Raw genomic sequence first — 12,058 nt, 5'->3', positions numbered from 1 at the left:
TGGGATTCACCTGGGCTAAGACTGTGCTTTTAAGGGTGGCGCCTCGGGGACGCCAGTAGAAGCCAAAAGAGAAGCCGAAAAAGAAGTAGCAGAAGCCGAGAGAGAAGCAGAGAATGCCTGAGAGCCCAGACAGAGTGGAGACTTGCTGGGGGCTGGGAGGCCTGCCAGCCTCCCAGCCCCCAGCACCCCTGCCTGCCATATGCCTGGTGAACCCCAATAAAAACCTGCAAAAACCACTGAGGACTCTGACTCCTCCTTTACCCGGTCTGCATGGGATCAGAAAACCTGCTCAGTGGTCCTTCCTGCCCCTACACTGGTGAACCCCAATAAAAGACCTGCAAAAACCCTGAGGGCTCTGACGACTCCTTCACCTGGTCTGCTGGATCAGAAAATGTGCACCGTGTCCATTCCTGCCTCTACACCCATAATACCTGCTAATAATACTTTTATCTCATTTGTTGTCTATCTCCCCCTTCTAGAATGTAAGCTTTGGAGGGTACAGGTTTTTGTGCTTACTGCTGTATCACTCTGGCTTTGTTTTATTGGCAGAGAACTTAACCTGCAGAAGCTCTTTTCCCATTAATAAGAATAAAGATAATAACAAACGGTTACATATTTTTTATATATATTATCCTGGCTAAATGCTCCCTAGTGAGTTTTTGTTACAGCTGAAGAAGTCATGAAAGTTGTGTAATTCATTTCATAAACTGACTAGCCACATGATATGCATATAGGTGGTTCTTGTCTCAAGAAAGGGTGACTTGCTGGCCTGTCTGGCCCAGGAGCTGCAGTGCTCATTTGAGAATAGTTTACTCTGGGACTTTCTCACTGCTGCTTTTCACAGCTCGTTCTTGACACCTCCATGGTGCTGATGCTGCCTTCTTGCTCAGAGTTCAGAGGGTTCTAGGATGGGCAGAGGACTCAACACATTTGCTTAGGACTTTAAATTTAAATAATCTATTGTTGCTTACTATTGGAATAATTTATAACCTTTTTCTATAGGAAAAATTGATTTCTGATTTCAGACTACATTGAAATGGAGCTTTGGAATACAAGCCATTTAAAATTGGGAAATAGCTTTTAAAATGACATTTTAGTTGTTACATAGAAAACTTGTTACTAGAAGAGGCATGATTAAAATATCTGATATCCCACCTAGTCCTGAAAGTATATTTATTATGTATCTAAGCTTTTAAAAGTTGCAAATCTGTTTTTTATCAATATGAATTTGCTTTTTGAATAGTAAATACAGCAATATAATAGTATTGTATATGATTAGACAATGGAAAAGTAATATTGTTGTGTTATACTACTCTGTGTAACAAAAGGTAATTTAATCCTTAAAAAAATATTCCTGCATCTCTGTTTTGTCATGGGTAAAATGAGTGTTCAGGTGGAGGCTGTGACTGGTTTAGACCCAGAAGGAACCAGCAGTTGGTTATTAGTGCTTGTCCTTGCCCTGACTCCTCTCAGATTGTACTTTTTGTTTTTTCAATTTAGCACAGAAGCTTTTTGTTTTAGTAATTATGAGGTGTGCACCACTCAAAATAGGGTAGTTTTACCTAAGAGCAACTTTAGTAGCACCTAGGGCTGAGGGAAAACATTTTATGCTTTTTGTATCTTTTCTGTCTTATCTGTAAAGGAAGACTGTAGAAAGAATGTGCCTGCCTTTACATAAAACCCCAAAGGGGGCAGGCTGCTTTTAGACTACTCGCCATTCCTACCTTGGTACCCAAGTTATCTGGTTTGTGGTCCTGAATCTTCCTTCCCCTTCCTTTGTTCACTGTTCCTACCTTTGTGGTTAAGTTCACAGGCTCTGAGGCTGTGATGGGTTTGAGTTCTGCTCCCTTGCGTACTTAATCTCAGTTTCTTTATCTCTAGAATTGGGAAGAAAATATGCATGGTACCTATTTAATAGTATTGCAATAAGGATTAAATAATGTATGAAAATGTATAACACAGGCCAATGCACATACAAATAAATATACCTTCCACAGTTTTGAATAGAAGTGCTTCTGCAAGCTTACATGTTTGCTTATCAGTACAGCTAGTAGGCCAGCATTAAGTAAGAAGGGGAGTAAAAAGAAATAAGGTCTATGAAGTAAATTGGAGCAAGTCCATGGAGGTTTAAAAAAAAAAATGAAACAAAGCAGTTGTGAACTGGAGAGTGAAGTCAGTAATTTTCCAGCACAGAAGCCATTATCTTTGGTGGCAGAATAAGAATTTAACTGATTTTGGAAGACAACAGGATTTGGTTTAGAAATGTAAACCAGTATGGTTTAGAAATGCATCTACTATTAAACTTGTGATAATCATATTCATATTAATCTGTGAGTAATATGTGAAAGTATGACATTATGTGTGTGTATTTCATTTTTTATATTGCATTAAGATTTATTGTAGTGAACAAATTGAGTGTGCTGATACACTTACCTGGAAAAATCTTATCCACAATTTTTTATTTGATGTTTTTTCTTCATGAAAACAGGCAATTTTATAAACAACAAAATATCCATCAAAATTAATGAATGAATAAAATGTGATATATCTATGCAATGTAATATTATTTGGCAGTAAAATGTGGTATAGCTACAAGGTGGATTAAGCATGTAATGAGAATAAGTGTTAGAATCATACAGTCACATACTGTATGATTCCATTTATAAATATATGAAATGTTCAGAATTGTTAAATCTCTAAGGACAGAAAGTAGATTAATGGTTTTCTGGGTCTGAAGGGAAACAGTGGAATTGGTAAAAAATGGGAAGTGACTGCTGACAGATATGAGGTTTCTTTTGGGTTGATAAAAATGTTTTAAAATTAATTATGGTCATGATTGCATAACTGAATATACTAAAACCTATCAAATTGTGCATTTTAAATGGGTGAATTGTGTGATAGGTGAATATATTTGAACAAATCAGTTATCAGTTTTTCAATTAAGCAGTTTTAAAGAATTCCTAACTTCAAAAAGCCTAAGTGGTATCATTTATACTGAGCTGATTTCTCCCTAATACTTCAGTGAGTTGACACCCAATGCTAATGCACATTAAAGCACATTAACGCCTTAGTTCTCAAATACATAGTGCTTAGGATCATTTAAGGAGTCTTTATGTTGTGAAATCTCAGATCCTCTCCTCCTACAGGTTATGATTTTGCAGATCTAGGAAGGGTAGGGACTCTGATTTCTAACAGGGAACCCAGTGTATTGTACTCTGTATCAGAAATTGAGAACCACTCTGGTGGAAAGGTCACTTAGAATACTTTCCTGGCCTCTTAATCCAGCCTTTATTTTCATTCATTTGCTTCAGCTGCCTTATTAGGACTAAAATATGTATTTAGCAATTTTTAAGAGTTTAAAATTATATTAGAGCTTCTCTACTAGCATTTTCCTGAGGGTTTCAAAACTACTATTTAGAAGAATTCGAATCCTGACGTTGATCTACTTGTGCAGTACTCTGTACTCCAGCACTTTTTCCACTTCAGCACACCATCTCAGAATCCTATTTTTAAGTGTTAATCCTTTACCACAGGTTTAGGTGCTACCTACATTTTAGTCACTCTGCCTAGTCATTGACTTTGTTACTAAGCAAATAATTTTTTTAAAAGATATATTTATTTATACATACAAGAACTGGGGTACAGGCCAGAGGTGTGGCGGGGGGGTGGTGAGAGGATTCATCAGAGACAGAGTAGGGAACAGAACAAACAGATTGACTGAAATACACTGCTGAGGGGAGAAGCCGGCGAGTCAGGAGAGGTCTGCTGCGCCATGTGGGTCACTTCCCTGGCCGGGGATTGAACTTGTGCTGCAGTGGCTGCAGATAGCTTCATAGTGCTGCTTCTTAACCACTCTGTGCCACCAGGGAAGCCCCTACTAAGCAAATATTTTTTTTTTATAATAAATTTTATTTTTATATTCCCCATACAATTTCAACCCCCCCATTTTGACCCCAATCCCTCCCCTCCCTCCACTCACCCCCCTCAAAAGTGTCTCTGGTTCATAGATTTTTGTTGATTTTGATTTTCACTTTCTTATAGTTATTCATTAAATAAATTTTATTTTTATATTCCCCATACAATTGCAATCCCCTTATTTTGACCCCAACCCCTCACCTCCCCGCCTCCCACCCCCTATAGAGTGTCTCTGGTTCATAGTTGTTTGTTGATTTTGATTTTCACTTTCTTATAGTTATTCATTTTCCTGGTCCCTTATTTAAGTTTTCTAGATTCCTGCTATGAGTGAGACCATCCGGTATTTTTCTTTTTCTTTCTGGCTTATTTCGCTGAGCATGATTCCCTTCCAGCGCCATCCATGTTGCTGCAAATTGCATGTGTTTATCTTTTTTGAATCCTGAGTAATATGTACCATATCTTCTTGATCCAGTCATCTATTTTTGGGCATTTGGGTTGCTTCCATAGCTTAGCTATTGTAAATAGTGCTGCTATAAACATAGGGGTGCAGGTGCTGTTTGGAATTGATGTTTCTGTGTCCTTTGGGTAAATACCTAGGAGTGGGATTGCTGGATCATATGGAAGCTCTATGTTTAGTAGGTCCAGAAATCTCCACACAGCTCTCCATAGTGGTTGGACCAGTTTGCACTCCCACCAACAGTGCAGGAGAGTTCCTTTTTCTCCACATCCTCGCCAACATTTGTTGTTGCTAGTTTTTTTAATATGTGCCATTCTCACTGGTGTAAGATGGTATCTCATGGTAGTTTTGATTTGCATTTCCCTGATTACAAGTGATGTTGAACATTTTTTCATATGCCTCTTGGCCATTTGCATTTCCTCTTCAGAGAAGTTTCTTTTTAGCTCTTCTGCCCATTTTTGGACAGGATTATTTTCTTTGTTGTTGTTGAGTCTCATCAGCTCTTTGCAGATTTTTGTGATCAGTCCTTTATCATTAGTGTTGTGTGCAAAAATGTTCTCCCAGTAGGTGGGGTTTCTCTTTGTTTTTGTTATTGTCTCTTTTGCTGTGCAGAAGCTCTTTAATTTGATGTAGTCCCAGCTGTTTATCTTTGCCTTCACTATAAGCAAATATTTTAACTTCCCTGTGTTCAGTTTCTTAATCAAATGGAAGTAGGGTAAGAATAATACCTATTTGACAATTATTATAGGGATTTAATGATATACATGTGACATCTGCAATTTCAGATAGTGTTTGCTTTCTTTAAGGGTCTGGAGTCATGAAGTAGTCTTTTAAGGACAGTTGAAATATGTATTTTCTCAACATAATTACATTGTAATTTTCCTGTAATTTTCCTGTTTCCAGAACAGTGATTATAAAATTTATTTTTCAGCAGATGGAAAACACCATGCTTATTACAGAACAAATGGTTAACTTCTTATAAACTAGAAGAACTTTACTAGCAGAGATGAGTTTATTCTATATAATATAAAAGCATAAAAGCATATACATCCATAAAAATCTATGAAATGAAGCTTAATCAATTCCTTGAAAATAGATGTTATTTAATTCAAGATTTTCTGTGACTGAGGTAAAGCTATTGTTCTTGGGTCTTTGTCACCTAATGCTTCAATCCAGCCTATGGACTACCAAAACAATCTGGAGCTTGGCTTGAGAACTGTTATTTACAAAGAAAGGAATGAGTGGCATGAAGGGTCGAATATATTGTTTGTGGGAATAACAGTTACTATACAGAGCTTAATCTTTTAGGATTATGATGGCAAGACAACAGGTTATGAAAAGTTTTTTTTTTAGGTCTCTGTTATTTAAAATTTATGAAAGCAACATAGGCTCTTATTTAAAAAAAAAATCACACAATACAGAAACAAAATGTTTTGCCAGCTTTTCTATTCCCATTTGCCAAAGGCAATTGTTAATAGTTTGTGCATTTGTCTAGGTAAATTTATATGTATGTGCAGGCAGATATGTTTTATCACACATTTCTTTCCTTTCATATGTATTCATGTTTTCATGCAACTGCCTTTTCTTTAAAAGCTGTAGTATATGTTGGATATCTTTTTACATATTTGTACATATGGAGCTGCCTCCTTGAGTTTAGTAGCATGCTAAAATTCTTTTCTTAAAGATTTATTTTTATTTACCAATGCATACATGAACTGGGGTGTAGGCAGGTGAGCAGGTTCATCAGAGAGACAGTGGAGGGCAGAACAGGCAGATCTACAGAAATACACTGCTGAAGGGAGCAGCGGGCAAGACTGAAGAGGTCTGCTGTACCATGTAGGTTAGCTTCCTGGCCCAGGATCGAACTCATGCCTATCAAGCAATAGTTTAATAGTTCTGAGACTTTAACCCTTGTACCACCAGGGAGGCCCAGCATGCTAACACTTTTAAAAGCTAACAGTGACAATAGGTACTATTCTAATTCCCTGGCAGATACAATTATCTCCAGTTTATAGATGAACTAACAGGCATTGAGATGTGTGAGGCAACTTTTCCAATATCAGGCAACAGATGAGTAATGGAGTCAGGATGTGAACCCAGGCACCTGACTTCAGAGGCTACCTCTTTAATCAAAACATGATATTGCCTTTCCCCTTAATGGACAGATACCCTACTATTCCAGTTTTTCAATATATTTTTTATTTTAAAAATTGTAATTGTTTTATTGAATTTTAAGTTTTTCCCTTATAATTTCAGAATTAATCACTTTTGGAAATAACCCCTTTACCTTTTTAAATACTGCTTTCCTAAAAATCTCTTCTTTGCATCTTAACATTATTACATGGGATTCTTCTGGTCTGTATTTTCATGGCATGTATGTTTCCAACCTTTTATTTTAACATTTTTGTTATTTTGCTTTAGGTGTATTTGGAAAACACCAAAGCCTTTTTCTCTTCAAACGTTCCTACATCTTTTTCACATGCCTTACAAGAGACAATTGCCTGAACATGCTTCTGTGCCTTTACATCAATAATATCAATTATCAGAAACAATCAGCCAAAGAGGATTAAAGTATGGAGTAAGTAGTTAGATTGGAGACTCTTCCTTGTGCTGCTTTTAATCTACATTTATCATAGCTTTTGGTATGTAAAATTGACTGGGATACAAAGGACAAAACTTGCTCTATTGTACCCATGATGTTGTTTTGAGTTAAGTCATCTGTGGAATTAGGACTTTCATTTGCCTTCAAGAAGCAAACTTCATGGGAATGTAAACCTTCTTGCAGATAATTATTAATGAAACCTATCATTGAAAAAGTAGTTCATCAAGTTGTCAGTTTTCTGAAGCTAAGCATTTAAAATATTAGTCTCTCAGTGACTTTTGATTCAGTAAATATAGTTAAGAAAAACTTTTAATGGGGATAATCTTTTCAGATTTAATCAGGAAAGGTAAAAAATGTGACCTTTTGCTTTTCCTTTTAATTTTGGTTACATTATTTGTTATTTATTTGGTGTTGATGTTCTTGTTTTCAAGATGAAAATTATACATTGCACAATATGAAATCTTAATTAATGGTTACTAATCAAGTGCTTTAAGCAACTTAGATGGAAGTTACTTCAGTTCAAAGTGCTATAGTACTACTTTAAATAAGTAGTTTGAGAACTTTCTGTGGAAGTGACTAGCATAGGCTCTTTGACTTAAATGTCATGATTACATTCTTTTGATGATGTTGGACATATTCCCCATTCTCAGGGACTCCTGGTCTCGTCTGTGAGTTATTCTCAAATCCTTTCATTACTTGACTTGGAAATTCAATAGAATATTTGCTTGTTTTAGTATGTCAACAGGCTTTGGAGTACCTGCTATGCGCAAATCTTTGTGCTAGACATAGGAGAAAGACCTAGTAAAACACACTCTTGGAGTCTTACAAGATGACAGAATAATGAAGATGCTGGGCTTACCACATCCTCCACATATTTACAACCAAATTTTATGTAAATGAGGACAGCAGTCCCTGCATGATGAATGAATGACTGTTTTTGCATCAAGAGAGATTATATGGCAGAAGGGTAGGGAAAACTCAAATTTAACTGTGCTTGGAGCATCACTGGGGCAGTGCAACCCAAGGTGGGGTGGCAGGGGGCTAGTTGCTATATGGACCCTCTCTGTTGTTGTTTACTAAAGGACTCATGCCCACATCAGGGATTTTAGAATGCAGGAACTGCATTGGAGAGGGCAACACACAGAGTTGATGTTCAGGATGAAGGTATAATTTTGGAGAACTGTGGGAGGAGTGCAGAGACCCTTGATAGTATACCAAACTAGTAGATTGGCATCTGTAAATGAAGATGATTTACTCTTAGATAGCAACTAGGCACCCAGAGCTGGAGAGTGAAGCATCCTGCACCTGTAAACAGGTATGTATAAAGTAGGATTGTCAGGCTGAGCTTGGGGCACCCAGATATGAAAAGCTGGAGCCAAAACTGGTGAGGAGTGCTAGATTGGCTTATCTGTATCTCCATACAGAATCTGTTCTCTGCAGCTTGCTGGTCATATTATGTGAAACACTTGCCTCATCTCTATAGAACTAAAGCAACTTTTTTTATATTAATTTTTTTATTATATAATTTTTCATTTTTAAACAATATTTGCTTCCCCCCACTCCCTTGGGTGTAGTCCCGGTAGTTTCCTTCACCAGTGCACCCGTGCACCATCACCTCAGTTCCCTGTGCTCCTCCCTCCCTCCCTCTGATCCTTCTCTTTCCTCCTTCCCTGTAGTATGTCTCTGATTTATAATTGTCTATTTTTGCTTTGTTGTGGGGGAAAAAAAAAAAGAACCAAAGCAACTAAATGATATACTGTCATTAACCACAGTTCAAAGAACCTGGGACCTAGCAACAGGCACATGTACCACAGGAGCAAGGTCCTTCAGTGTCTTAGGAGACTTGATTCTTAGTCCTTGCCAGCAGTAACTTCCTAATATCCCCTGCTGCCCTGCCTTCTATCACCTACTCCCCAATGGCACTAGTGCTTCAGTCATCTGCACAGATGCAGAGGTATTGGTCTACAAAGCAATAGACCCTAATGTCCCTGGGTAAATAATCAAAGATTATAGCCAGCAACCTGTAAATATAATAAAAGTGCTAATTAATCAAGACAAGAAAGGAAAGTTCCTTATCTCAATCTGTTAAAAGTTAAAAATGAAGAGACAGTGGAATGTGCCATAAGGAGCCCAGAAAGTCTCTATTTAGCAGAATTGTGTAACCTGCCTGATGAGAAGTTTAAAATGAGTTTGTCAAAATAAAAATAATGAATGAACAAAGGTAGGAATACAATAAGGATAGAAAAGATATGAAAATGCTTCAAACAGAATTAGTAGACTCAAAGAGTAACATATTTGAACTATGAGAGGTCCTCAATATTAGAGAAATATAAGTAGCTGATACAATTAGTAAGCATCAGTGTACAGTGGTGGGAAATACCAACAAAGAGAGAGAAGAATCAAAAACAAAAACTAAACGGTGTAAGATTTGGGGGCTAATTGAAAAAAAAAATAGTATCTGTTATTGGGGGTCCCAAAAGGAGATAAGAAAGAAAAGGGCCTAGAAAATTTATTAAAAGAAATAGTAACTGAGAATCTCCCCAGTCTGGAAAAGGAACCAGATACTCTGATTCAAGACTCAAAAGTCCCTGACACACCCCAAGACATACTATAAGCAAATTGGTTAAAAAAAGCACTAAAAACTGGTGACAATTAAAGGATACTAAAAGCGTCCAGAGAAAGAAGCGTTATTTATAAGGGAACTAACAGACACCAAAATTATACAATGTGGAAGAGGAAGAGAGTGAAAATGTGGGCCATTAGGATGAATTCCACCTCAAACTGATCAAGAGGTCATAAATATAGATCATCTCATACAAACTCTCAGTATAACCTTAAACAAAATCTGTAGAAGTAACACATAATAAAATGGGAGTAAGACCTAATCACAACATAAGAAGGTGTTAAAAAATTATAAAAATACACCAAATAAAACCTCCAAGTAACAAAATGACAATCTTACAAACAAATGGTAATAAAAAAAAAAAGTCAGGAACAGCTATCCTTCATCAGATAAATTTCTAGTTAAAAAAGGGAATAGATGGAGTTGAACATAATGATTAAAGGCCCAATACAATGAGAAGATATAATACTTATAAATACATCGCCAAAGGTGGAGCACCAAGATACATAGAGCAATTAGTAGAATTAAAGAGAAATGTTGACAACAAAATAATAGTAGGGCACTTTGAGACCTCACAACCATACCACTTACACAAATTAATCATAAGTTTTCCACAAGTCAAAATAAGTAAGGAAATAATAGCCTTAAGTGATGAGCTAGATCAGCTAGGATTAATAGGTATATCTGGGACATTTCACCCCCAAACCATAGCACATAGACCATAAGTTAGGACACAGTTCAATTTTCAATAAACCCATGAAAATTAAGATCACACCAAGCATTCTTTCTGATCATAGTGCCATAAAGCTAGAAATTAACTCTAAACAACCTGGAAGAATCTTAAACACATGGGACCAAACAACACAGTGTTGTGTAACCATTGAGTCAAAAAGGAAATTTAAAACAAATTTAAAAATACCTGTGGACTAATAAAAATAAGGACACAAGTTATCAGAATTAATGGGATGCAGCAAAAGTAGTATTAAGAGGGAAGTTAATTGCAATACTGGTCTACAATAAGAAGAAAATTCCCAGCAATTTAATATGCTCTCTAATCAAACTTAAAAAAGAAAGAATACAACCAAAAATTATTAGAAGGAAAGAAATAATGAAAGAATAAAAATTATAGTAGAAATAAATAAAATAAAAATCTAGAAGACTATAAAAAAGATCAATGAAATTAAGAATTGGTTCTTTGAGAAGATAACCTTTTGCTAGGCCTACAAAGAAAAGAAGAGAGAAAACTTTGATAATAGAATTAGAATTGGGAGAGGAGAAATTAGTACAAATGGCATAGAAATACAAAGGATGCTAGGAGAGATTACTGAGAACTATATGCTAATAGTTCAGCAATCTTGAAGAAATGTATAAAACTGTAGAACAATACTATTTTCCAAAACTGAACTAGGAAGAAACAAAATTTTAATAGACTGATCACAACTATGGAAATTGAAACCATAATCAAAAATCTACCCCCAAAGAAAAGCCCAGTACTAGGTGACTTTACAAGTGAATTTTATCAAAACTAAGAATTTATGCCCACTTATTATAATTATTCCAAAATCTCCAAGAAGAGAGACTACTTCCTAACACATTCTTATCCTAATGCAAATTAGGATTATCCTAATGCAAATTAGGATAATTTGCACAAATTATCCAAATGCAAAAACCAGAAAAAGACAGCACAGTAAAAGAAAACAGACTCAGTATCTCTGATGACTATTGATGTGAAAGTTCTCAGCAAATTAGCAAATTGAATACACTACAAAGATCATACACAGTTGCCAAGTGGGATTTCTTACAGGATGCAAGAATGGTGTAATATACATAAATCAATCATGTAGTACACTACATCAATGAAAGTTTAAAAAGCATATCATATTATCAATAGATGCAGTGAAAACATTTGATCTAAACCCATTTATGATAAAGATTCTTAACAAAATGGAAACAGGAGGAACCTCTCTCAACATAATAAAGACCACATATCACAAACCCACAGCCAATATTGCAATTACTGTGAAAAGCTGCTCCCTTTAAGATCAGGAACAAGGCAAGGACACACAATCAGCACATCTGCTTAAACATAGTGTTAGCGGTTTTAGGTAGAGCAATCAGGCAACAAGAAAAAATAAATCAAAATTGGAAAAGTGAAACTGTCATTATTTATAGACAATATATTATGTCCAGAAAACTCCATCAAAAAGCTATTTGAGGGCCTCCCTGGTGGCGCAGCGGTTGAGCGCTGGGTTGCGAAGCTGCCCGCAGCCTCTGCAGCGCCAGTTCGATCCCCGGCTGCTCCCCGGCCACCTGAGGAGGGTCCCACATGGCGCGCAGACCTCTCCTGCCGCCCGCTGCTCCCCTCAGCAGGGTACCTCGGTCCTTCTGCCTGCTCTGCTCCCCGCTCTGGCTCTGGTGAATTCCCTCACCCTCCCGCGCTTCTGACTGTACCCAGTGCATG

At 36.7% G+C, this 12,058-nt stretch overlaps 1 protein-coding gene across 6 annotated transcripts in view; it reads left to right on the top strand.

Annotated features, from left to right (window-relative positions):
• The window catches only part of SPIRE1 (spire type actin nucleation factor 1), a 174,345-nt gene that overhangs the window by 60,018 nt on the left and 102,269 nt on the right, over positions 1-12,058 (top strand). Inside the window, exon 1 of one of the 6 annotated variants that reach the window (XM_054694226.1) lies at positions 6,914-6,950. The exons of the other annotated variants lie outside the window; for them this stretch is intronic. The gene's annotated coding sequence lies outside the window, so the exon portion shown is untranslated. Of the gene's footprint in view, positions 1-6,913; positions 6,951-12,058 lie in introns of those variants that run through there. 6 annotated transcript variants of the gene reach the window in all.

This window comes from Talpa occidentalis, unplaced genomic scaffold (genome assembly GCF_014898055.3).
Source record: "Talpa occidentalis isolate TD23 unplaced genomic scaffold, MPIMG_talOcc4v2.1 talOcc4.13, whole genome shotgun sequence".
Taxonomy (NCBI): Eukaryota; Metazoa; Chordata; class Mammalia; order Eulipotyphla; family Talpidae; genus Talpa; species Talpa occidentalis.
The sequence above is the reverse complement of the archived record's forward strand: the minus strand, read 5'-3'. Positions and strand labels throughout refer to the sequence as shown.